This window comes from Halichoerus grypus, chromosome 6 (assembly GCF_964656455.1).
Source record: "Halichoerus grypus chromosome 6, mHalGry1.hap1.1, whole genome shotgun sequence".
NCBI classification, from domain to species: Eukaryota; Metazoa; Chordata; class Mammalia; order Carnivora; family Phocidae; genus Halichoerus; species Halichoerus grypus.
This window is the reverse complement of record NC_135717.1, coordinates 115326591-115352818: the sequence shown is the minus strand read 5'-3', so window position 1 is coordinate 115352818 and position 26228 is coordinate 115326591. Positions and strand designations below refer to the sequence as shown.

Here is a 26228-nt window from a genome sequence, read left to right as displayed (position 1 = left end):
CATGAGACCTCCCTCACCATTCTCTTGCTCCTCTCTGACTCCTGGGTTTTGAGTGGCCTCCTACTGGAATCAGGATATTGACAGATACTTAGGGTTAGTGCAGGTGAAAAAGGTCCTTTATCTGGATGGACACTCATTTCCTGGAATTGGCATATTTGCAGAACTTTAATTGGTCTAATAGGGAAGTTACGTTTGAGCTAAGTCTTAGAGGATAAGAAGGAGTCCATGGGACATAGTGGTATCAGGAAGAGCATTTCAGGCAGCAGGATAGCAAGTGTGTAGAAGATAGCAGCAGTAGAGAGGTTTCAGCTTGCTATTGATTTGGAGTCTGATTAGTGCAAGGTAAAGTAGAGAGGGGCAGGGAAGGGGCTGGAAAAGTAGTGTAGAGTAAGGTAAGGTTAGGTAGGGTAGAGTAGGTCAGTGTAGACCTAGCATTCTTTTTTTCTTTTTTCTTTTTTTAAAGATTTTATTTATTTGAGAGAGAGAGAATGGATGGGGCAAGGGGCAGAGGGAAAGGAAGAAGCAGACTCTCCACCCAGTAGGGAGCCCAGTGTGGGGCTCGATCCCAGGACCGAGGGATCATGACCTGAGCCGAACAGATGCTTAACTGACTGAGTCACCCAGGTGCCCCTAGACCTAGCATTCTTATGGGGGTTTGGGAATCCCCTCCAAAGCAAAACTGGAATTTCACTATGGAGGCTGAAAAGACCAGAGCTTCCTTACCCAGGTCTGAATGTTTGTGTTCCCCCTAAATTCGTATGTTGAAAACCCAGTTCCCAAGGTGATAGTATTTGGAGGTGGGCCTTTAGGGGGTGATTAGGTCATAAGGGTAGAGCCCTTATGAATGGAATTCGTGTCCTAAGAGGCCTCAGAGAGCTCCCTCGCCCCTTCCACCACATGAGGGCACAATGAGAAGTCTGCAACCTTCGGGCCCTCACCGGACCACGCTGACTCACTGATGTCAGACTTCCAGCCTCCAGAACTGTGAGAAGTAAATTTCTGTTGTTTATAAGCCCCCCAGTCTATGGCATTCTGTGACAGCCGTCCAAATGGACCAAGATGCCAGGCTCTCTTGCAGCTAGGGCATGGGCAAAGAGTTTTGGCTAGGCCAGACACCTGCTTCAGATTCTGAACCAAAGAGGAAGGTTGCAGAGAAGCAGGGGCTATGTAGTCTTCTTCTTCTAATGGGAAGTGGCAGCAGCGAAGCTGCATCTTATTTCTAGCAGCACATTCGGAGCCTGGGTCCTTGGTGGCAACAGCACCTGCCACAGTACTGAACACAGCGTCTGTGCCCAACCAGGCCTGCAGCGTGATTCGGTTACTGTCCACCAAACTTGCTTCTCTGTTCCTTTTATAGCTTTTATGTACTTCCCAATATTTTTTTTAAAAAAACGACTTTATTGTAAAATTGGCAGACAAGTAGTTGTACGTATTTAATATGTACGACTTAATGAGTTTGGAGGTAAGTATACACCTGTGAAACCATCACCACAATCTAGGTCATAAACATCCATCCCCTCCAAAAATTTCCTCCCACCCTCTTTATTGTTACTATTTTGTGGTAAGAACATTTAACAGAAGATCTATGCTCTTAGGAAAATTTTAAGTATGTAATACAGTATTAACTATAGGTTCTATAATGTACAGTAGATCTCTAGGATTTATTCATCTTATATAACTGTGACTTTGTACTCTTTGACTACTGCCCCTCCATTTCTTCCCGCGCGCCCCCCCCCCCGCCACCAAGCCTCTGGCGACCACCAGTCTACTGCTTCTACAAGTTTGATTACTTTAGATTCTTCATATAAATGGTGATATAGTATTTGTCTTTCTTTGTCTGGCTTATTTCACCTAGCATGTCTTCCAGGTTCACCATGTTGTTGCAAATGGCAGGACTTCCTTCTTAATTTTAAGGCTGAATAATATTCCATTGTGTGTGTGTATATATACGACATTTCTTTATCCATTTATGCATTGATGGACATTTATGTTGCTTCCATGTCTTGGCTACTGTGAATAATGCTGCAATGAACATGGAAGTGCAGATATCTCTTTGAGATCATAATTTCAATTCCTTTGGATACATACCCAGAAATAGGATTTACTTTTACTTTTTTTTTTTTTTTTTGAAGATTTTATTTATTTATTTGACAGAGAGAGACACAGTGAGAGAGGGAACACAAGCAGGGGGAGTGGGAGAGGGAGAAGCAGGCTTCCTGCTGAGCAGGGAGCCCGATGCGGGGCTCGATCCCAGGACCCTGGGATCATGACCTGAGCCAAAGGCAGACGCTTAACGACTGAGCCACCCAGGCACCCCTATTTTTACTTTTTTGAGGAACTGCCATACTGTTTTCCATAATGGCTGCACCAGTGTATGTTCCTATCAATGGTACACAAACGTTCCCCCTTTTCACCACATTCTTACCAACATGTTGTCTTTTTTTTTCTTTTTGATAGCAGCCATTTTTTGCAGGTGTGAGGTGGTATCTCATTGTGGTTTTAATTTCCCTGAAGATTAGTGATGTTGAGCATCTTTTAATATACCTATTGGCCATACGTGTGTCTTCTTTGGAGAAATGTCTACTCAGACCTCACGCCAATTTTTAATCATTTTTTTTTCTTTTGAATTATAGGAGTTTCTCATGTATTTTGGATATTAGTCCTTTATCAAATATATGGTTTGCAACTATTTTCTCCCATTCTGTAGACTGCCTTTTCATTTTGTTGATTGTTTCCTTTGCTGTGCAGAGTTATTTAGTTTGATGTTATCCCACCAATATTCTTTTTATAAATTCATGTTCTGCTTAAATAGGCTAGATTTGACTTGCATCTCAGAATCCTGAGCTTGTCAGGAACTGGATCAAAGTCTGCCATTCTCCGGAAATTGTTGTGATCACAGACTCACCTCTAGTGGAGAACGGGGATGCCACTTCTCTTCTGGAGTATTTCCCCAGCTCCTGCTTTTCCCCTTCATTCTGGCTTGACCCCACTCATTCATTTCTGTCCCTCCTTCCCCACTTTTGCACTCCAGTGGAAATCTCCTTTCACATTCTTTGAGAATGATCCTGCCAGAGAGGAGCACTGTTTGAAACCCTTCCTTTGATAGTTGAAGATTTGGACAGGTGACAGAATATAGAGTTCTGGAAACCTGAACTGAATCAGGGGGCTGATTTGTACTTCATCACAGGTTATAGCAATGAGGGGCCAGTTCCTGGAAGCAGTGTCATTTGACTTTGGGCAAGGTGGGGGTGCCAGAATGTCTGTGGCCAAGTAGATATGTTCTGGGGAGAAAGAGTAAGAGCATATTCCTAAGTGGGCAATGGGACCTTGACTGCAAGTAATTACTGGTCTGGGTGCAGGTAATTGCACGAGCTTTTTGTCTGGTTCTGAGGCCTCAGACTGATTGTAAGGGTAAAGCCAGGTGATGTTCTCTGTTATCTCAGTTTCTAAGTAGTAGGCTCCCAGCTTCCCATATAAATGGTTACTGTGTACTTGGAGATGTGCTGGACAGTATCACCCATTTGGATGCCTTCCTCCTGAATCAAGCACCAGTTGGCATACTCTTTGGATTGATTTTTGGCAAGCTAGAAGATACTTTTGGTAACCCATAGTTTCCCCCAGCTGCCAAGTTTTAGAAGCCACTTGGGGTGAAGAGTGGTGAGCTGTAGGTAAAAATCATGCCACAGCTACTGTGAATGGGCATGTCCCGGGTAGAGGGAGGCAATGAGCTCTTTATAAGCAAACTACACTGTGGCAAGGTAGATAAACTCATCATTTTGTGGGTAGATAGTGTAACAGAGGTTCTTCATCCACCCAGTTAATACTATGCTCCATATAGTTTTTGGTAGTAAATAGATACAAAGGGCCCTGACCATTTCTTCTAGAACTGGGCCATAAATTGGGAGTTGCCATAAGACCACATCTAATACTTTGAATGTTCTATGAAGGACATTGGAGTGGTGCGAAAGTACTTGGGTGGATCTTCCACTTACTCAAATTAATGTTGCAGATTTTTCAATACTACCGGCTTCCTAGGACCACTGGAGTAGTCACAAAGTCTTCCTTATCCACTACTGTGCCTATTGCCTCTGGTTAGTTGTAAGTGGGACTGACAGGCCACAATGTTTTCAGGTTGAAGAATTTTTAGAATGGGTCTACCTCAATGGCTCCCAGAATTCTGACTTCTAGGTTAGGATACTTGCCTGACTGTTCCAAATGCTTAGTACATAATGGTGATAATATCTAACACACATTACTTGCAAGTTGGTGTTACTGCAAGCAGAGTAATACCACCCTGACTAGAAATTCACACAAGATCAGTTTGAGAGAAAATGTGGTATTGTACATAAAAAATGACTCCTATCTAGGATTTCCTATTAGATGCTGGGCATTAATCCCTTGAAGTTGGCTGGAGCAATAACATAGAGTGAAATTAGCTGAAATGTGTTTGGAAGGCTATCTTGCATTTATTGTCTTCTCTGGCACAAGGAAATTGTCAGTGCATTGGGAAGAAGTGGACAGGAGCATGAGCCCAGGGAACTAGGGCACATTTTACATATGGGGGCAGTTCCTTTGCCTCTGTGTCCAAAAATATCTTCCTCAAAGTGGTGCACTTGTTCAGTATTCTGAACACATGGGAAGTAGATGGGGCACGGGATAACAGAGAACTTAGTGTTGGCTGCAGACTGCTGATGTAAAAGGGGCTACATGGATCTTCTAGAGATGATAACGATAAACCAAGCTAACACTTAGTGAATGCACTCAGCACAACTATAAAAGGTAGGCACTATTATTATTGTATTTTACAAATAGGGAAACAGAGTCCTGGAGAAGTTTATAATTTGCCCAAGTTCACTAAACTAGCATATGACAGAGGCATGAATTTAACTCAGGCAGTTTGGCTCCAGAGCCCATGGTCTTAACTACCACACTAACCTGTTCTTGAAATCATCTAATCATGGCTTCCAGGCAAGACAAAGGACTATGGGAAAACATAAACTGATAGAACTAGCCTCTTGCTGGAATCCCTTGTGTGCAGCTCAATGGAAGTCCTGTCAAAGGTGTCTGCTCACCCTGGAAGCAGCCTGGAGTTCGGTGGGGCATATGATATCCATTACCTTGTTCCAAGGCAGATCCCTGCCTCCTTGAACTCCACTGAAATGTGGAGTATCATTTCCTATGTCCAGCACTGGGGCAACGGAAAGGACTGAACCTGGTGGGCCACTCTGCTGTAGATTGGACCACTCCCAGTGGGGAAAACTAGTGGGGAGAGGCTGAGACTCCATAGAAAAAGTGGCCTATTTGCTGCTCTACAGACATAGGCACTCATCTTGGAGGTGCCTACTCCTTAGACTTTGGCAGACTGAAGCTACAAGTAGCTTGAGTATCTTTTCTCCTCTAATTTCAGGTGGATAGGGGATGATGGTCTGTAGCAGCTAAAGACATACGGGTTGTTTCCAAGATACATTTCCTTTCCTTTTTTTTTTTTAAGATTTTATGTATTTATTTGACAGAGAGAGAGAGCACAAGCAGGGGAAGCAGGAGAGGGAGAAGCAGGGAGCCTGGTACGGGGCTCCATCCCAGGACCCCGGGATCATGACCTGAGCCAAAGGCAGACGCTTAACCGACTGAGCTACCCAGGCGCCCCAAGATACATTTCTATAACTTCAGTAGGTTTATCCATTTGGAAAGGCGGAGGGGCTTAAAGGCTTTGGCCAGTTCATTCTTGGCTGAATTGTGCCATTCATGCTCCTGTTTGAAAAGCCAGAACTATAGTGCCCTCTGCTGGAGCCTAAGAATGGCATCACCAGCTGTTTCCTAACAGGTGGGTCACCAGACAGGCAGTTCAGAGAGATCAAAAGACCTAGAAGATGGAGCAAAGAACATTCCAGCAGGGTGGGGAAAACCATCTATTATATCTTCTGACAGGATCCAGAAAATGAGAACGCAAGTGAGACATGCTCAACTTTTACCACACTACCATATACTTGAGATTTAGTCTTTCTTTGAAGAGATTCATTTAGAACTGGAAGAACAACTCTGAGGACTCTGTGAATTTCTCTTGGGAAGAGGAATGATGAAAGCAGCAGTGGAGGAAGATGTGTGGAGCTTGGACGTCATTGTGTCTGTGGCTAGAGGGCAGTTGCTAAAGAGTCTGGCAGGGAAACGTCATTTGTCTCAAGACAAAAACAAGCATAATCTTTTCCTACCACCACCCCCATCAACTTGCCTCTGAGACTCTTATCAGTGGGAAATGTCCTGAGTGTATATTTGTGTTACGATGAGGTTTAGCCTCACCTAGGGTTTTCATATAACAGGGCAAGGGAATTGTCTCAGCAAAGGGCCAAATAAGAGTTAATTTGTCTGAAATCAAGACCACGACAATCTGGACTAAGAGGACTGTCTAGGTACGAAGCTTAGACAGGAAAGCAGAGTTCAAAGCAGGTGGTGAGATAGAGTCTGCAAAGGAAAGGACAGATATAGGGCCAAGTTCCCCAGGAGAGGACAGAGAAGAGAAAGCTTAGACATTCAAGAGACCAGGGCATAAGGTGAAAAAACTCTGGAAACTGGACTGAACCTGCAGGGGCCATCAGTATTACAAACAGGAAAGGTGAGTCTGGGAGGGCAGGACTCTATGATTGGTGGACATGTAAGTTCTGGTCACTGGTGAGGGGTGCTCTTCTGTGGATAGCTGTAACTGGATGAAAAATCCTTTGAAGTCAGCCAGTATTTTCTGCTTCTCAAGGAAACTTAATAGTTAAAAATATTGCTTCCCAGGTATCCTATCCTGGCAAGTATGTCTTGAGAAGTGAATAACGATATTTCAGTCGTAGGAAAGGTATATATTCCACATGTATATAGTAACTTATATATTATGGTTTATAACTTTTCCTGCAATTATCTATTGTACAGTTTTATGTGCTAGGTCTTAGGTGCATTACACACGTAATTTCATTTAATCTCCACAACAAATCTATAAGGCATTATTATCTCCATTTACAGGCAAGGAAACTGAGGCACTCTGAATTTGCTTAGTGTGAATTAGCCCCCTGAATCTGAACAACTTTGGGTACCTGATAAGACTGAGTTTATGAAGTCAAGGACAGACCAAAGTATGCTCTCCACACCCTGTTTTCCTCTTTGGTTTTTCTATTTTGGTTCTTTATCAGAAGGAAAAGAAAGGAAGGAGGCAGAGACTTGCAGAATATTTGGTTACATGTGTTGACTCACCTCTATGACTTTTCATTATGATGATAAGGAAAGCTTGAGTGGGCCCCTTTGAGTAGAATGTTAATATACTCACACCTACTAGGAGGGAAAAAACCCTATCTTTCTTCAAAGAAAAATTGTGAATGATTTAAAAATATCATTATAGTAAGAGTGTTAAGAATGAAAAAGTGTTAATAGGTTCATTTTTATGGTTGCTGTTAAAGCCCTTGCTGAAGGGCAAGGTTAAGATTGTGGCTAATTTGAGCATGAAAAACAGGCTGAAGTGCCTTGAAGCCACTTGAGTGAATGTGTTGAAAGGTGAAATCAGCCAGAGAATCATTCTAAAGACAAGTGTGGATTACAAGTCAGAGTCCTGCAAGATCATTTGGATTGTGCAACTAAGGGTGAGCAGAGTCATGAACTGTGGGTTCCTTGAATTAATGGATGTAGCAACTGGGATTAGGAAGACTGGGGCAAGCAAGGTGGATGTGGGCTTGCTAGGCGCCAAATAGAATGCTGTATTTTACTCATACTCTTCCTGGCCCCTCCTTGTTAATTTCCCAAACCAGTTCTGCACTTGATCTTAGCCAAAAGGCCAAGAAGCGATTCCCAAACCAGTTCTAAAATAGAAATGTATGAGGCAAGTTCCCCATTATGGTGGTCCACAGGCCCAAACCTCTCCTAGCTAATCATACATTGCAAGCAACCTCAGCAGTAGCAGGAGTCAGAACAATCTGAGCTCTGTTGTACTTTTCTGTTGATCTGCTGAAAAGATGAGAGCTAAGAGCTTAGCGACATGGTAAGTGGATATGAGCATTGGTGACTAGATATAAGTAGTTTCAGTGGAGTGATTGGGGCAAGAGCCTGACTGGCATGAGTTCTGGCAAGAGACTGGGAGGAGAAGAAATGGAGACAACAACCTTGTCTTTTGAAGAATTTTTCTGTATAGGGGGCAGGGAAATAGGAAATGTAGGGCTTTAAGATGAAAGAAATTGTAGCACGCATGTATGCAAATAGGAATGGTCAGAGATGGAAAAATTGATGCAACAGAGTATAAATAATATTGGAGTAGTAGTGTCCTTGAATAGGCAAAAAGATGGGAGCTGATGCACAGGTGTTATGTGTTGGTCTTAATAGGTTGTGGACCATTCATTCATTTAATAAGACACGTGGGCACTGATACAGATAGATGGATAGATGTGGTTTGTGAGAGGTTATAGAAATAATCTTCTAAATACTTCTGTTTTCACAATGAAAACTATGAAGTAGAAAGCAAGTTGGGGCGCCTGGGTGGCTCAGTTGGTTAAGTGCTTTGGGCTCAGATCATGATCCCGGAGTCCGGGGATGGAGCCCCGTGTGGCCTGGGGCTCCCTGCTCAGCGAAGAGTGTGCTTCTCCCACTCCCTTTGCCCCTCCTGGTGGTGCTCTCTCTCTGGCTCAGTCTCTCAAATAAATAAAATCTTAAAAAAAAAACAAAAAAAAGCAAGTCATTACCTGGAAGTGAGGATTGAGGACGTTGGAGGTCTAAGGAAAGAGAAGGTATGATGAGGCCTCCAGGAGAGTGAAAGTGCATGGAACAAGGAAATGTCTGACTTCTGGGCAGCCATAAGGCCCACCTGAGTTTAATGATCATTAGTGAGGCCTATCAGCATGGTTGTTTTTCTCTACTTGATGAGTGCAAACTCCTCCTTCTAGAAGTTGTGGTATAATTGGGGTGGGAAGGGGGAGAGAATGGAGAAAGAAATGGGAACAATAGTTTGAAGGTCAAGGGGGTGGGCCTTCCTTCCTTCCTTTTTCACCCCAGATAGAAAAGGTTGCAGCACATTTGTATAGTGATGGAAGTGATTTAGGAGGAGGAAAAACTGAGGGAGAAGGGTATAATTTCAGGAGCAGAATCCTCGAGTAGGTGAGAAGGGGGCAGCTCCAGCGCACAAATGGTCATTTGACTCACTGTGCCAGAGGGAAGTTATACATGCAGTGGAATGTTAGATGTGATGATGGGAAGCCTCTTCTGATTGCTTCTATTTTCTTAGTGAAATAAGGAGCAAGGAAGTTATTAGCTCAGAGTGAGGACGGGAGAGAGGTTTTAGAGAATCAAGGAGAGATGTGAAATAATTGTCTTGAGGAGTAGGAGAGTGACCAGAGAAACATAATAGGCTTGTCAGGCAGTCCTGAGTGCCCACCTGAGATTTGTGGTGATGGTACTAATTATTCTAAGAAGACTAAATGTCCTAGGCGGAGAGCCAAATATATGCATCTTTGTCTTGATAGGTTTCTCTGGAGCTCAACACTCCCAACTTCCTGCTCCTAGAGTCAGTCTATGTGCCCCAAACCTTGGCCATGTGGGCCTAGACTTCAGCTCTGGAGCAGCTCAAAAGGCTTCAAGGAAATACTAGAAATAGAATATAATTACTATTGAATGGACTTTTAGGTAGAAGTCTGAATGACATGGTTGAAGCAAACTTGGCAGAGGGCAACGACATTGTCCAAATGTCTTTGTGGAAAGGGTAGTAGCACCAGAAATATTGTTCTAAGTTTCCTTTTGTTATGAGGTCATGAACAATGAGCAGAGTGCATAGATACTTCAGGGTGTACATGATTAAAATGGCTTTTCAGAAGTGGAAGATGGCTTGCAGGCTTCTGGCTGGGATGGAGTGAAAGCAGTCTCTGATCAAAGTGGGGGTTGTAGGTGCTTTTCTAGTTTTGGCCTTGAATTGCATCCTGATTTTAAAATTTGCTATGAAGATAAAGCTCTAGTCTCAGCTCTATGCATGGCTGGGTCATTCTCATTCTTTAGGGTGTAGCTCAAACATTACCTCCTGGATTACTCTGTTTTAAGTGGGCCTTTCCTAGTTACTCTCCATTTTGGGATCTGCAAACTCAGTTGCCTGTAAGAGCCAGGCAGATAATGTTTATGAGTAAAGCAAACAGTAAGAAACCTATCCCATCTAAAGGGGCAGCTGCTATTTTGCTGTTTGTGATTATGTGGGAATTTAGGGCCAGTGTGACCAGTTCTAACTTTTTTAAGAGGTCAGACATATGGGTTTTACATAAAATCTCCTAATTTTTAAATGTTGGCCCAAATTTTTAAGAAAAGAACACTGCAGGCTGAGTCTGGCCCTTTGGTCAACAGTTTACAACTTCTGATCTATTGCATTACCCTCCCCTTATTTCGTTCCCAGCACTTGTTATAATCTGTGAATCTTATTTACTTATTTATTGTCTGTTAGTCACTGTTGTATTTCCAGTGCTTAACACAGTACTTGGCACAGTCAGTTCCTTTTTTTTTTTTTTTTTTAAAGATTTTATTATTTATTTGACAGAGAGAGAGAGCGAGAGCAGGAACACAAGCAGGGGGAGTGGGAGAGGGAGAAGCAGGCTTCCCACTGAGCAGGGAGTCCGACGCGGGGCTCGATCCCAGGACCCTGGGATCATGACCTGAGCTGAAGGCAGACGCTTAACGACTGAGCCACCCAGGTGCCCTGCATAGTCAGTTCCTAATAAATAAATGTCTGATGTTGGATGAGAAGGAGAGTCTGGATTGGTGCCTTACTTGGGAGGTTTTTATATATTTTGAATATTATTATGTATATGAATTATATACATGAGGATATATATGTATATACATATTCATATATACACACATCTATATATGGCTAATATTTTCTCTCAGTCTCTTTCTTGCCTTTTAACTTTATAATGTTTTTTGTTACACAATTTACAATTTTTTATTTAGTACAAATTGTCAATCTTTTTAGGCTTCCTGGTTTTATGTCCTGTTTTTTAGGCTTCCTGGTTTTATGAAAAAAGTTTTCCAAAACCACCCTAAGATTGTAAAAATATTGTTTTCCTCCAATATTTCTATAGTTTTGTTTTATATATTTACCTCTTTAATCCATCTGCAATTTATTTTTATGTATGATGTGAAGTGGGAGGTCCTTATTATGATTTCATTCTTAATTTACAAAGTGGTTTTTTTTTTTTTAAAGATTTTGTCAGAGGGAGAGGGAGAGAGAAAGAGCACAAGCAGGTGGGTGGCAGGCAGAGGGAGAAGCAGACTCCCTACTGAGCAAGGAGCCCGATGTGGGACCCCATCCCAGGGCCCTGAGATCATGACCTGAGCTGAAGGCAGACGCTCAACCATCCGAGCCACCCAGATGTCCCTACGAAGTGGTTTTTTTTTTTGTTTTTTTAAATAGCAAGAGCAGGGGTGCCTGGATGACTCAGTCTGTTGAGTGTCTGACTCTTGATTTTGGCTCGGGTCCTTCACACCCCCCACAGCTTGTGTGCTCTCTTAAAAAAACCCCCAAACCCAAATACCTTTCTAGTTTTTCTTATTTTTAAGATTTTATTTATTTTACAGAGAGAGACACAGCGAGAGAGGAAACACAAGCAGGGGGAGTGGGAGAGGGAGAAGCAGGCTTCCCGCTGATCAGGGAGCCCGATGCGGGGCTCGATCCCAGGACCCTGGGACCATGACCTGAGCCGAAGGCAGACACTTAACGACTGAGCCACCCAGGCGCCGCTACCTTTCTAGTTTCTAGTGAGATAGTTATACATTATCTTTTAATTTGACGTAGGTATTACGTATTAATCCCTTCCAATATTAAGTCATTGTATTCCTAGAATAAGTCCTACTTGATGGTAGATGATTATCTTTAATATATTCTTGGATTTGATTTGATAGTGGGATTTGTCCATTTATACTTACATTGGTCTATGGGTTCCTCTTTTGTACTGTATTCTATAGTATGTTTTATGTTATTTTATCAGTTTTGTGTTAGTATTACAGAATTATTTTCACTGTTTTTTGTGCTTTTAAAAATGGAATTATGTCTTAACATTATGTCTCAAAATTTTGAAAAAATTCCCTATGAAAATTGCACACACTGGGCAGCTGGGTGGCTCAGTTGGTTGAGCAACTGCCTTCAGCTCAGGTCATGATCCTGGAGTCCTGGGATCGAGTTCCGCATCGGGTTCTCTGCTCAGCAGGGAGTCTGCTTCTCCCTCTGACCCTCCTCCCTCTCATGCTCTCTATCATTCTCTCTCTCAATAAATAAATAAAAATCCTTTAAAAAATTATTAAAAAAAATGCACACACAGGGGTGCCTGGGTGGCTCAGTCGTTAAGTGTCTGCCTTTGGCTCAGGTCATGATCCCAGGGTCCTGGGATTGAGCCCTGCCTCAGGCTCTCTGCTCGGCAGGAGGCCTGCTTCTCCCTCTCCCATTCCCCCTGCTTGTATTCCCTCTTTCGCTCTGTCAAATAAATAAATAAAATCTTAAAAAAAAAAGAAAACTGCACACACAGCCTTTTTTCCAAGCAACTATTTAGTAAGTTTTTCTCTTGTGATCAGTGATTTAACATGGGCTTATACTTTATTTGAGTGGGAGAGAAGGAGAGAGAGAGAATCTCAAACAGACTCCCTGCTGAGTGCAGAGCCCAATGTGGGGCTTGAGGTGGGGCTTGATCTCATGACTCTGAGATCATGACCTGAGACAAAATTAATAGTCAGGAGCTTAACTGACTGAGCCACCTAGGCGCCCCATACTTACTTATTTTAAATGTCTTGTAATCCAAACATTTACCAAAAAAAAAAAAAAAAACCCAAAACAAAACCCCACAAACTTTTCACTTTCTTGACAGTGTCCTTTGAAGCAAAAGTTTGTAATTTTGATGAAATCCAATTTATCTTTCTGTCACTTAGGCTTTTGGTGTCGTATCTTAGAAACCACTGCCTAATCTAAGGTCATGAAGATTTTTCTTGTACCAGTTTTAAAGTTTTAGCTCTTACATTTATGTCTATGATCCATTTTAAGTTAACTTTTATACATGGTGTGACGTGGGGTCCAATTTCATTCTTTTGCATGTGAATTTCCAGTTTTTGTAGCACCATTTGTTGAAAAAACAATTCTTTTTCTATTAAATTGTCTTGGCATTCTTTTTTTTTTAACTTATTTATTTGTCGGAGAGAGAGCACAAGCAGGGGGAACGGCAGGAAGAGGGAGAGGGAGAAGCAGGCTCCCCACCGAGCAGGGAGCACGATGCAGGACTCGATCCCAGGACCCTGGGATCATGATCTGAGCCGAAGGCAGATGCTTAACTGACTGAGCCCCCTCCCGGCGTTCCTGTCTTGGCATTCTTGTTGAAAGTCTATTGACCATAAGTGTAAGGGTTTATTTCTAGACTCTCAATTCTATTCCATTGATCTATCTATATATGTCAATTCTTATGCTAGTACCACACTGTCTTGATTACTGTAGCTTTGTAGAAGATTTGAAATTGGGAAGTGTGTCCTCCAACACTGTTATTTTTCAAGATTGCTTTGATTATTCCAGGTCCTGTGCATTTCCTGAAATTCAGGAAATCTTGTCAATTTTTGCCAGGAACCATTACCTTTGGATGATATGTCAGCACAAAGAATTCTAAGAATCTAAATTGCATCCGGAAAGGGATCTCAAATTTATCCCTTTCCTACATCCTAACTCACATATTGAATTTGGCAAACATTTAGGCATCTCTAACTTGGTCCAGGACAAGGTTATCTAAGTTTCTATTAGTAAGTAATTCTTTAAGATGCTTTAATTTCTTAACAAGTCAGGAAATGACAGATGTTGGCGGGGATGCGGAGAAAGGGGAACCCTCCTACACTGTTGGTGGGAATGCAAGCTGGTGCAGCCACTCTGGAAAACAGTATGGAGGTTCCTCAAAAAGTTGAAAATAGAGCTACCATATGATCCAGCAATTGCACTCCTGGGTATTTACCCCAAAGATACAAAAGTAGGGACCCGAAAGGGTACGTGCACCCCGATGTTTATAGCAGCAATGTCCACAATAGCCAAACTGTGGAAAGAGCCAAGATGTCCATCGACAGATGAATGGATAAAGAAGATGTGGTATATATACACAATGGAATATTATGCAGCCATCAAAAGGAATGAGATCTTGCCATTTGCAACGACGTGGATGGAACTGGAGGGTATTATGCTGAGCGAAATAAGTCAAACAGAGAAAGACATGTATCATATGACCTCACTGATATGAGGAATTCTTAATCTCAGGAAACAAACTGAGGGTTGCTGGAGTGGGGGGTGGGGTGGGAGGGTTGGGGTGACTGGGTGATGGACACTGGGGAGGGTATGTGTTCTGATACGCGCTGTGAATTGTGCAAGACTGTTGAATCTCAGATCTGTACCTCTGAAACAATGCAATATATGTTAAGAAAGAAAAAAAGAAGAAGAATGTAGCAGGACGGGAAGAATGAAGGGGGGGAAATCGTAGGGGGAGAAGAACCATGAGAGATGATGGACTCTGAAAAACAAACTGAGGGTTCTAGAGGGGAGGGGGGTGGGAGGATGGGTTAGCCTGGTGATGGGTATTGAGGAGGGCACGTTCTGCATGTAGCACTGGGTGTTATGCACAAACAATGAATCATGGAACACTATATCTAAAACTAATGATGTAATGTATGGGGATTAACATAACAATAAAAAATTAAAAAAAAAGATGCTTTAATTTCTTGATGTATTTTAGAACATTAAATGTGAATAGCTCACTATTATAAATAGAAGCTCCACTGAATAGGCTTGCTAGGTTACTTAATGTTCTTCATTTCCTCTGAAAAACATTAAAAGATGCCTGCAACATTCCAGTTGCAGCTGAGAGCTACTCTTCAGCATATCTGCATACTTCTGCTCTCACAAATTAAACTGCATGGTTACCAAGAGTCGGTAGTGTCGTGTTTTTTTTCCCCAAACGATTTATGCTAGGTTTCTTTGTGATTACAATTTTGCAATTTAAGTATTAAACTATTAGATTATGTGTTAAAAGAGCAGTGATGTGTATAAAAACTAAAGTTGAATGTTTTAGAAAAACTCAAAATGTAATAAATTACTGTAAACCTTGAGTTAAAATAGATTTGAGTTAGAAAATTACCATTTTGCAGCTATCACAGAAATAATATTACTCAGAACCATCAACAGATACTAAAACTAGTGGGTAAAAATTTGATGAAGAATAGGGTATTTACATTTTTTCAAGTATCTTCCTGGAAGTGATTACAAATTACAAAACAAAAATAATAACTTGACAAATTACAACACAAAAATAATAACTTGACAGTGGAGAAAACTCGCAAACCTACCACCTTAATCAAAAGGCCAATGTCAACATCACCAGTAATGGGACAAGATGACATTATGAGCCTCCTGATGTGACCTACTGAAGACATACTGCTGCTTATTCCTGCCAAAAATATTTATACCCAAACTAATTATGAGAAACATCAGACAAACCCATATTAAAGAAAATTCTATAAAATGTCTTGTATGTACTATTAAAAAAATGTCCATGTCATAAAACACAAAGGAACAGAGTTATTTTTCCAGATTAAAGGAGACTAAAGAGGCATGCCAACTAAATGCAATGCTCATCCTTAATCAGACCCTGGAAGGAAAAGTTTTGCTCTAAAGGACATTAATGGGACAACTGGCAAAATTGTAATGTAGACTATAGATAATTAGATAATAGTATTGTATCACTATTAAAATTTGCTGAGTTTAATACCTATATTGTGGGTTGTTTTCTAAGAAAATGTTCTTATTCTAAAGAAATACAAATTTAAATATTTGGGGGTATAGGGATATAATATGAGCAATTTATTCTCAACTAGCTGAGAAATATATATCTGTTGATATTTTATATATTTATATATATATATATATAATATATTTGGAAAGAGAATGAGAGGGAGAGGGAAAGAAAATGTGGCCAAATACAATTGCCTAATTTAGGTAAACAGTATAGGGAATTTCTTTGTACTAATCTTACAACTTTTCTATAACTTTGAAATTATATCACCAAATAAAGTTTTTTTTTTTAAAGATTTTTTATTTATTTATTTGACAGAGAGAGACACAGTGAGAGAAGGAACACAAGCAGGGGGAGTGGGAGAGGGAGAAGCAGGCTTCCTGCAGAGCAGGGAGCCCGATGTGGGGCTCGATCCCAGGACCCTGGGATCATGATCTGAGCTGAAGGCAGACGCTTAACGACTGAGCCACCCAGGCGCCTCACCAAATAAAGTTTTTAAAAAATAATTGACCATATACATTTCCTTCCTCTCCCAAATTTGCCAAATGCAAATAGATATTTCTTGAAGAAGTAGAGCTTATCTCCCCTCCCCTTGAATGTGGGCTGCATTTAGTGACTCTCTTAACAAACAGGTAAGGTGGAAGTGACAGTCACTTCTGAGACTAGGTCATAAAAAGGCATTGCGGCTTCCTTCTCTCTTGGACCATCTGCTCTTAAGTTAGCTGACATGTGAGAACACTGAAGTAGCTTATGGAGAGGCCCATGTGATGTGAAACTGAGGTGTCTTGTCAACAGCCAGAGAGGCCTCCAGCCATCAGATGACTGAAGCTGCTGCTAACATCCGGTTTTCAACCACATGAGAAACCCTGAGCCAGAACTACCTAGCTAAGTTGTTTCTTGGATTTCTGATTCACAGAAACTGAGGTAATACATGTTTGTTAAGCCTTTGTTTTAGGATACTTTGTTACACAGCAATAGATAATTAACACAGAAAATATGAAGATAAAGTTGGGCAATCTCCCAAAGAATGCATTTTTAAAAACCCAAAGAAAATAAAGAGAAATATTAGTAAGTTAGAGGATCATCTCAGGTTTTATAGCTGACAAAACAGAAGTTTTTGTTTTTTTTTAAATAGACTTTATTATTTGCCAGAGAGAGATAGCAACAGAGAGCTCACAAGCAGGGGGATTGGCAGGCAGAGGGAGAAGCAGGCTACCTGCTGAGGAAGGAGCCTGATGTGGGACTTGATCCCAGGACCCTGGGATCGTGACCTGAGCAGAAGGCAGAGGCTTAACTGACTGAGCCACCCAGGCATCCCTAAAACAGAAGCTCCAAAAAGAGAGGAGAGAAAATAGAGAATAAATTAATACATATTAAAGGAAATTTCTCAGAAATGAAGGGCACAAATTTCCAGATTGAAAAAGTTCATGCAGTATCTACTGCAATGAATGAAAAAAGACCTACAGCAAATTCCATCATTATGAAATTTCAGAACACCAAGGAACAATAACAAAAAATTAGAAGCTTCCAGAGAGAAATAAGTCACATACAAAAGAATCCAACTGGAAGCTAGAGGACAATAAAGACATACCTTCAAAATTCTCAGAAAATGAGAATTTTCAACCTAGAATTTCACATCTGGAAAAACTGACAATCAAGTGTGAGCGTAGAATAAAACCATTTTGGCTTCAAAAATATACCTCCTACACATTCTTAGAAAGCTATTCAAGGATATATTCCAGGAGAGGCAGGGAGTAAACCAAGAAAGAAACATGGGATCCAGGAAATAGGGAATAAAACCTTGGAAAGAGGCAAAAGCAAATTCTATAGACAAGAGCTATGCACCAGGCTTAGACAGTGAACAGTCCAGATGGAGTAGGAGAGAGGCAGTTAGGAAAAAAATAGAACGGATTTATTGTTTTGGGTGATTGGAAAAAAATATATTGGGCATTTGACAGAGCTGTTGAAATATTTGGGGAAAAAAGTAGTAATAGTTAGCAATTCTTAACTCTAGGGGTAAGGAAAGGTTGAACAAAAGTTATCATTGTGACATTATTTGGCCTAGCAGTGAAGAATTTTTTTGAAGATTTTATTTATTTTAGAGAGGCAGAGAATCTCAAGCAGACCCCACACTGAACGTGGAGCCTGGTGCAGGGCTTGATCTCATGACCCTGAGATCATGACCTGAGCTGAAACCAAGAGTCAGAAACTTTCCTGACTGAGCTACCCAGGTGCCCCATCAGGTAACAATTTTTACGTATTTTTAAGACTACAAGACTTGACTTAAACTTTTGTTTTATTGCTGCATCACAAACTTAGTGGCTTAAAACATCATTCTTTTATTACCTCACAGTTCTGTAAGTCAGAATTCTGGGCAGGCTTGACTGGGTCCTCTGCTTAATCTCATATGGCTGAAACTAAGGTGTTGTCTGGGTTGGGGTCTTATGTGGGGGCTCTAAAGAAGAATCCATTTTCAGGCTTATTCAGGTTGTTGGCAGAATTCAGTTTCTTGCAGTCACAAGGCTGAGCCCTTACTGGCTGTCAGCCAGGCCACTCTCAGCTCCTAAATGCCACCCACATTCTTTGGCATGTGGCCCCCTCCATCTTCAAAGCCAGCAATGATGTGTCAAATTCCGCTCATGCTTCCAATCTCTGAATTCCTCTTTTGCTGCTGGCTGGAGAAAACACTCTGCTTTTAAAGGGCTTGTGTGATTAGATTAGGCCCACTCAGATAATCTCCCTTTCTCCATATAAAGTAACAATCAAGGAGTGTTATCCATAATATTCAGAGGTTCCACCCACACCCAATAGGGAGGGGATTATACAGAGGCAAAGTTCATTGTGGGTCATTCTTAGAATTTTGCCTACCACAAACCTAAAACTGTGATATAACTATACTGGAAAAATCAGGGTGGGAGAGGAGAAGCACAGGGTATGGCATAAGAACGCTAAATTCTCAACTGTCAAAAGAGGAAGGCAATATATAATAGCCAAAAATGGATAAATCAGTACATATCATATGAGCATTTTCTTTAGAAGTAGGAGGTGAGAGGATTGGGGTAGGGGACTTGTTTTTCATTATAAGCTTTTTAGCACTATTACATTTAATATTATTTTGAAAAAGAATTACAAAGATTACTCTTTATTAAAGATTTTATTTGTTTATTTTAGAGAGAGAGAAAAAGCATGTGCACATGTCCGGGGAAGAGGCAGAGGGGGAGCGAAATGGACAAGCAGATTCTGGGCTGAGCGCAAAGCCCAATGTGATCCCATGACCCTGAGATGACCACCTCAGCCAAAACCAAGAGTCAGACACTTAACCAACTGACCCACCCAGGTGCCCCAAGAATTATAAATAACTTTTAAATACTTCTGATTAGACATGAAGAAGATAACTGAAAGTTTTGAAAAATACAAAAATCATAAAAAAATAAGTTTGCTTTGCAAATGCTTGACTCCACTTTAAATAGACACAAACGGAAATGATACATGATGCACTGTGGGGGCAAAAGAGGCCATGGTACTCATCAATAGACACATTTTCAAAGAAATGGAATTGGCACCATATAAAAAAAAACTGGTGAATCTACAGTTACACATATTAAGTGAAACTAAAATGTATAAGGTATGTATCTTTTCTTGATTTCCCAATTTACAATGTAATCTTTGACCAACTATCTAAGAGTCTACTGTACAACAGTCTACTGTACAACAGAGAGAGAGAGAGAGAGAGGGAGAAGCAGGCTCCCTGCTGAGTAAGGAGCCCAATGCAGGACTCGATCCCAGGACCCTGGGATCATGACCTGAGCTGAAGGCAGACACTTAACTGACTGAGCCCCCCAGACGTCCCTACATGGAGTTTTTTGATAAATACACTACAACAAAAGAAAATTAAATATTGTAAATGTAATTTCTCTTATGATTTTTTTTTTAAGATTTTATTTGAGAGAGAGAGGGAGAGAGAGCTTGAATGGGGGGAGGGGCAGAGGGAGAAGGAGAAGCAGGCTCCCCGCTGAGTGGAGAGCCCGACATAGGGCTCAATCCCAGGACCCTGAGATCATGACCTGAGCTGAAGTCAGATGCTTAACTGACTGAGCCACCCAGGTGCCCCCTCTTAATGATTTTCTTAGTAACATGTTCTTTTCTCTACCTTTACTGTAAGAACATATAAAAAATATACAAAATATGTGTTAACTGGACAATTTATGTTCTCGGTAAAACTTCTGGTCAACAGTAGGTTATTAGTAGTTAAGTTTTGGGGAGTCAAAAGTTATATGCAGATTTTTGACTATGTGGGGGGTCAGTGCCCCTAACCCCTGTGTTGTTCAAGGGTCAACTGTAATTATATTCAACTTGCATGATATAGTACTTATTAACTGATCTGAACTTGCTAGCTTGATATCTATTAGCAGGTTTATACCAGGGATCCATAGTTGGTGGTCAGCAGTTTATGGGTGTTGATCAGGTTAGCCACACTCCAGGGTCAGATGCCTCCTGGAAAGATGGAATCAGTGTAGTAATTGCCTTGTCAAATGGTGGTTTCACTAAATTCTTGTCCCAGAAGTAAAACTTCCTAGTTTTCTATGGAGCAGTAAGATGTGGATAAACTTCTAGCACTGGGTTTCACCAGTAACTCCAGCAAAGTTTGAGTTTTAAGCACAGAAAACATCGAACTATTGTTTTGATATCTGCATATAATAGACCACATAATGACGACTCTGTGATGTGTGTGCATGAGAGAGACAAAAAGAGAGGAGAAACCCACCCAGTTACTTTTTCCCATGCTTGCAGAACACCACTCTGAGGCTGGAGAATTTTAACTTTCTTGGGAAGTTGTCCAGGGGCTATGAGAGAAGGTTACAAGACACTGACTCCATGGAAGAGTTCCCAAGTCAACAATTCTCCCCATTATCTAAGCAAAAAGTTACCATTCAGTTTCAGTGAATGGTGGGCTCTTGGGAATCTTGAGAACCACCTGTTAGGGAATAGTGAACAACTTTACATAAAGCCCACCTGACATTCAAATTCAGGGTTTAGGAGTTAACAGATTTTCCTAGAAAGGCTGATCATCAATCACTTGTATAGTGGCCTGCTCACAGCAAAAGACCTGTGTCATTTGTCCCCATTACTGTTTTTTTTTTTTTAAGATTTATTTGACAGAGAGAGAGATAGCGAGAGCAGGAATACAAGCAGGGGGAGTGGGAGAAGGAGAAGCGGGCTTCCCGCCGAGCAGGGAGCCGATGTGGGGCTAGATCCCAGGACCCTGGGATCATGACCTGAGCTGAAGGCAGACGCTTAACAACTGAGCCACCCAGGCACCCCCCATTACTGTTTAAATGTGAGCACAGCCAGTAATGTGGAGTCAAATTCTGGCTCTATCACTGACCTTGTGTTAACCTGTTTGAGCCTTTTATTGGTAAAAAGGGACTAGTAATACCTACCTCAACAGGCATGTTGAGAGAATTAAATGGAATCATGCATGTGGAATGCTCAGCACAATGCCTGGCATACAGTACATACTAAATAGATAGCTTCATATTATTAAGTGCTTGAACCAACAAAATTAGGGATTTTAAATAGAAGTCAGCAAGTGGACCTCCTCTGTCCAAATCTTGAAGTAAGCAGAGGGTATAATTGAGGGGGTAGGGGGAACAGTTTGTAGGGGTGACAAATTTGATGTCCAGTCTTCCTTCTAACCTTACATTTTAGGCCAACAGTTTGGCCAAACCTCCAGCCTCTGATAGTCTGCCACTGGAATGAAAAAAATTGGGCAAGCAAATGATATCAGGATACTTCCCTATTACCCCCATAGTTTTATTATTTTTTTATTAAAGATTTTATTTATTTTGAAGAGAGAGAACAGAGAGAGAGAGCATGCGCAAGTGAGTGTAAGGGGCAGAGGGAGAGGCAGAGAATCTCAAGCAGACTCTTCGCTGAGCACAGAGCCTGATATGAGGCTTGATCTCACGACCCTGAGATCATGACCTGAGCCGAAATCAAGAGTTGGGCACTCAACTTACTAAGCCACCCCAGTGCCCCTACCCCATACTTTAATAAAGTGAAGTCTTTCTTTCTGCCTAGCCTATGATGAAATTAATTAGAAATGAGACTCAGACCTCTTTGGATTGGTACCAAGTCTTGTTTACTAGAGTTTAGGTAGCTAACTGGGTAGGAAAACCCCAGGCTTGGTGCTCAGTTCTCTCATAGTGAGAAGTCCCATCTAGTAGGGGCAGGCAGGGTCGGAGCAGCCAGGAGAGGCCTATTCTTGAAACAAGGAAAATTTATGGAGTAGGTCAAGTGTGTTTCTCTGAGAGGGTGAAGAGCTTCTTATTTGGAGACAATAGCAGCCCCATGGCATAATGCTGGGACAGGTGGGGGCCAACGGGGGAGGTCTGGTGTGGGGCTATTAAGGGATTTCTAGGGTCCACCAGTGGGACCCTTTATACAAACCTTACCTGAAAGCTGGGTATGTAAAACAGAGCTTCTTTGTTGTCATTAGAAAAAGGATAGAAAGTGCCTAATAGAGTCCTATACAATATTAGTCTCTCTCAATCTTAACTTTGTGTTTTATACTTACCAGTTACCCCCTACCTTCACCCCAATAAAACTTTGCTTTAGTACCTGCCTACACTTTATTTCCTTCACATATGTTCTCCATTCTGTCTGAAATACCCTTTCTCCTCTATTTCTGTGCTTCCAAACAATTTATCTTTTAAGACCTTAACCAACTGTCACATCTCCTCCAAAGCCTCCTCTAACTTCCTGTTTTAGTCATTCAAATATCATTTATTAATTTTTTACCTACAAGTATTTATTAAATCTCTATGTATTAGAGCATTAGAGCATTATGTATTAGGCACTGCTAGGCATTGTGGGTATAATACAATCAGATATTTACTCACTGCCTATTAAAAATCCTTCAGTGGTTCCCTATAAAATTAAAATGCTTAGCATGGCTAACAGCATCCTCAATTTTCTGGCCCCTGCCAAGTTTACAAGGCTTACTTCCCAGCACCTGTCTTCTTTACACTTTATCTGTACCCAAGGACTTAGAGTTCAATGAATATGGCTCTCTCTCAACTCTCTGTTCCTTAGTCTGTGCAATATTCCCTTTTTGTCTACTTGGTGAACTCCCATCATCCTGGCAGCATTGTGTGAAGTCTTTTCTAAAGGATTCTCCTGTGCTCATTCAAATCCAATAGTATCAGGTACTTCCTCTTTTGTGGTCCCACAGTATTCCATATTTAACTTATTCATAGACTATATTGCAAATTTTTTGTTTGCGTATTTATCTTTATCCAATAGCCACTTTATGGCAGAGATCTTATCCCATCCATCCCCAGTCACCAAGAGAAAGCCTGGCACAAAACTGTACTTAGTAAATGTTAACTAAATGAGCAAATGAATAATAATGAACATTTATTCAGTTGAACAGATTGAATGTCTTAATAAGGATATTAAATGACAGAAGAGGGAAACCTAATGGATAATCTCCCTACTCCATAATTTTTACTGGTGACCGGTGTAATCGTTAATTATGGGCGATAAAGCTCTAACTCAAGGTAGAAAAGGAAATGGCCAAGAAGCTCTTCTAATCCTCTACCCTATATTCCCCTTACTTGTTTCTTCAGTTGTGTCCCTTTTCTTGTTCCGAAAGGAATTTTGATATCCCAACAGGTATAAGTTGAAGAAGGCCATCTCAGCTCCTCCCTGTCCTCTTCTGGAACATTCAGGCTGGAGCACTGGACTCTGTGTTTGGTAACCATGGTAATGCCCTGAAGAATTACTATGACTAACACTCCCTTTGTCTAAGGAGACACAGGATTTATGGGTTCACAGTAGAGCTAGAGTGGGAGTGGGCTAAATAACTTCAGAAAAACGGAGGCATCAAGTGCCAGTTACCCTTTTTCTTGCCCCAGTGTTTTTTACACTGTAAGTTTCAGAAGGCAGTGAATAGAAAGAGCACTGACCTGGGCTCAAATATTAGTTTTGCCATATTCTCAGTATCTGAGTTTGAATAGGTTAAGCCTGTTTCTTTTTAAAAATGGCAATGGTATCTATTTCAGAGTTATAAGAATTCAATGAGATAATGTACGCAAATTTCCTTAGCATAGTGTTCAGCATATAATGGAAACATAAACAGTATTTAAATGTGAATATGGTACTTCCAATGAGTCTTTATTTCAAGCAGTGGTGTGCTGAATCAGTTCATACTGATTTTTGAGCTGCCTCTTAAATTTTCAGGAATTTTGCAAGCTGGTTGTTAAGCCATTATTTAAAATTATCTAAACTTACAATTGAATAAATATGAAAAGTAAAAGTAGTAAATACTAAAAACTCATCTCTTCCTAATTATTTTACTACATTTTACTATTATCTACGCTCATGAAGTTATATCTATTGTATGTGTATATTCTGCTGTTTTTATTCTTTTTTCTCTTTGCTTTTCAGTTTGGGAAGTTTCTATTGATATATCTTCAAACTCACTGATTCTTTCCTTGGTTGTGTCCAGTGTATTGATAAGCCCATCAAAGGCATTCATTTCCTTCAAAGTGGGTTTTTTTTTTTTTTTTTTAAGTAAGCTCTAGGCCCAACCCAGGGCTTGAACTCACGACTCCAAGATCAAGAGTTGCGTGTTCTACTGACTGAGGCAGCCAGGCACCCGTTACAGGTTTTTTATTTCTAACATTTCCTTTTGATTCCTGGTTTTCATCTCCCTGCTTCATTATTCATCTATTCTTGCATGTTGTCCACTTTTTCCATTAGAGTCCTTAGCATATTAATCAGTTAAATTCCCAGTTTGACAATTCAAAAATTTCTGCCATATTATGACTCTGGTTCTGATACTTGCTTTGTCTCTCGAGACTGTATTTTTTGCCTTTTAGCATGCCTTATAATTTTTTTTTGCAGGAAGCCAGACATGATATATTGGGTAAAAGGAATGGATGTTTTACGTTTATCTGTTTGGGAGTTTGGTTGCTGTTTCCTGTTTGCTATGGCTGTAGGTATCAGAGGCTAAAATTTCCTCTGACGTCTTTGTCTCCCCTGTTGTCTTTGGGTTTCCTTACACACTCCTTCTTAAATGGGTCTGAGTTTGTAGTTCTTTCTGTTGTAATCCCCTGTTATTATATAGGAGATCTACTGATGTGTTGGTAAGGGGGGCAGGTGAGGAAAGTGCTTTATAATCATATCAGGTCTCAGTTTTTTAGTGAGCTTGTGTCCCCTCCAGACTGTGACCCTCACAAATGCTGGAGTTGGTTATTTTCCTTTTTCTACATTGGTTAGGCTCTGTTAAGTAGCTTCCATTGAGGACAGGCTTTTGTTAAGGACAACTGAATGCTCTGGGTCTAAGTAGCTCTTTTTTCCCTTTCCCTCCCAGAAGGACAAGGGGATTTTTCTCCAATCTTTGTAGTTAAGACCTATGGGGCTCCTGGAAGTAAAACTCATGAAAGTGTGGGGGCCCTCAAAAGGTTTGTTTGTTTGTTTGTTTTTAGTCTCTCAATCTAGGCCAAGTTCAGTCTCCAGCAATTAGTCAATTGCCCTTCATGTATTCCTATTAGTTGCTGGTTTCAATAGTAGTTTTTGCTCTCAGTAAGCCACGGGTCTCTGTTCTGCCTCTTCTGATTCTGCCTGTCTCTCCAGTTTTTGTGGTAGAGGTTTGCCCTGTCCCCTGAATTCTCTGCTCCATCTAACAAGGGTTGATGATTTTCAGTTTATTCAGGGTTTTTATTGTTGTTGTTGTTGTTGTTGTTATAAGAACAGGAGCAATGACTTCCAAGCTCTTTACATATCAGACTGGAAACCAGGAGTCCCTGTCTATTGTATCTATATGGAGGAAATACTATGTGATGGTGTGTTCATCTCTTCCCAAGTCCATGCTCGGTGATGTCATGTTGGTAGCTTGAAACTGGCCATAATGGGAGAATTTAGACTACAGAAATGGTAAATGCTGCAAACAAAAGCTTGATTTATTTATTTTGTTGACTAGACTTAAGAAAGTGGTAGTATGTAAATAATGTAGATTAAGTTTAGAGGTATGCCATGTCTATGCCCACTACATTGTCAAGAGCACAAAAAATTGAAAGGTTCTTCCGGTTTTCAAAAACTATTATCCCATCCCAGCAAAGATGTTGCTCAAGTCACTGACAAATAAGTGAAGTTCCAACATAAGTCTCATTGTTTCACTTTTTTTTGGAGGGGGGAGGGGCAGAGGGAGAGGGAGAGACAGAATCTTAAGCAGGCTCCATGCTTGGCCCCTTATTGTTTCACTTTTATCTTACTGATTAATGCAAATGAAAATGTCAACCAACAGTCAAAACTATTCTCATTTGCTGGGGTGCCTGGGTAGCTCAGTCTGTTAAGCATCTGACTCTTGATTTCGGCTCAGGTCATGTATGATCTCAGGGTCTTGAGATCGAGCTCTGCATGGGGCTC

At 41.0% G+C, this 26228-nt stretch overlaps 1 protein-coding gene across 1 annotated transcript in view; it reads right to left on the bottom strand.

Moving 5' to 3' along the window:
• Window positions 1-26228, bottom strand: part of SPMIP11 (sperm microtubule inner protein 11) — a 33260-nt gene that overhangs the window by 3502 nt on the left and 3530 nt on the right. The gene's annotated exons all lie outside the window — the stretch shown is intronic.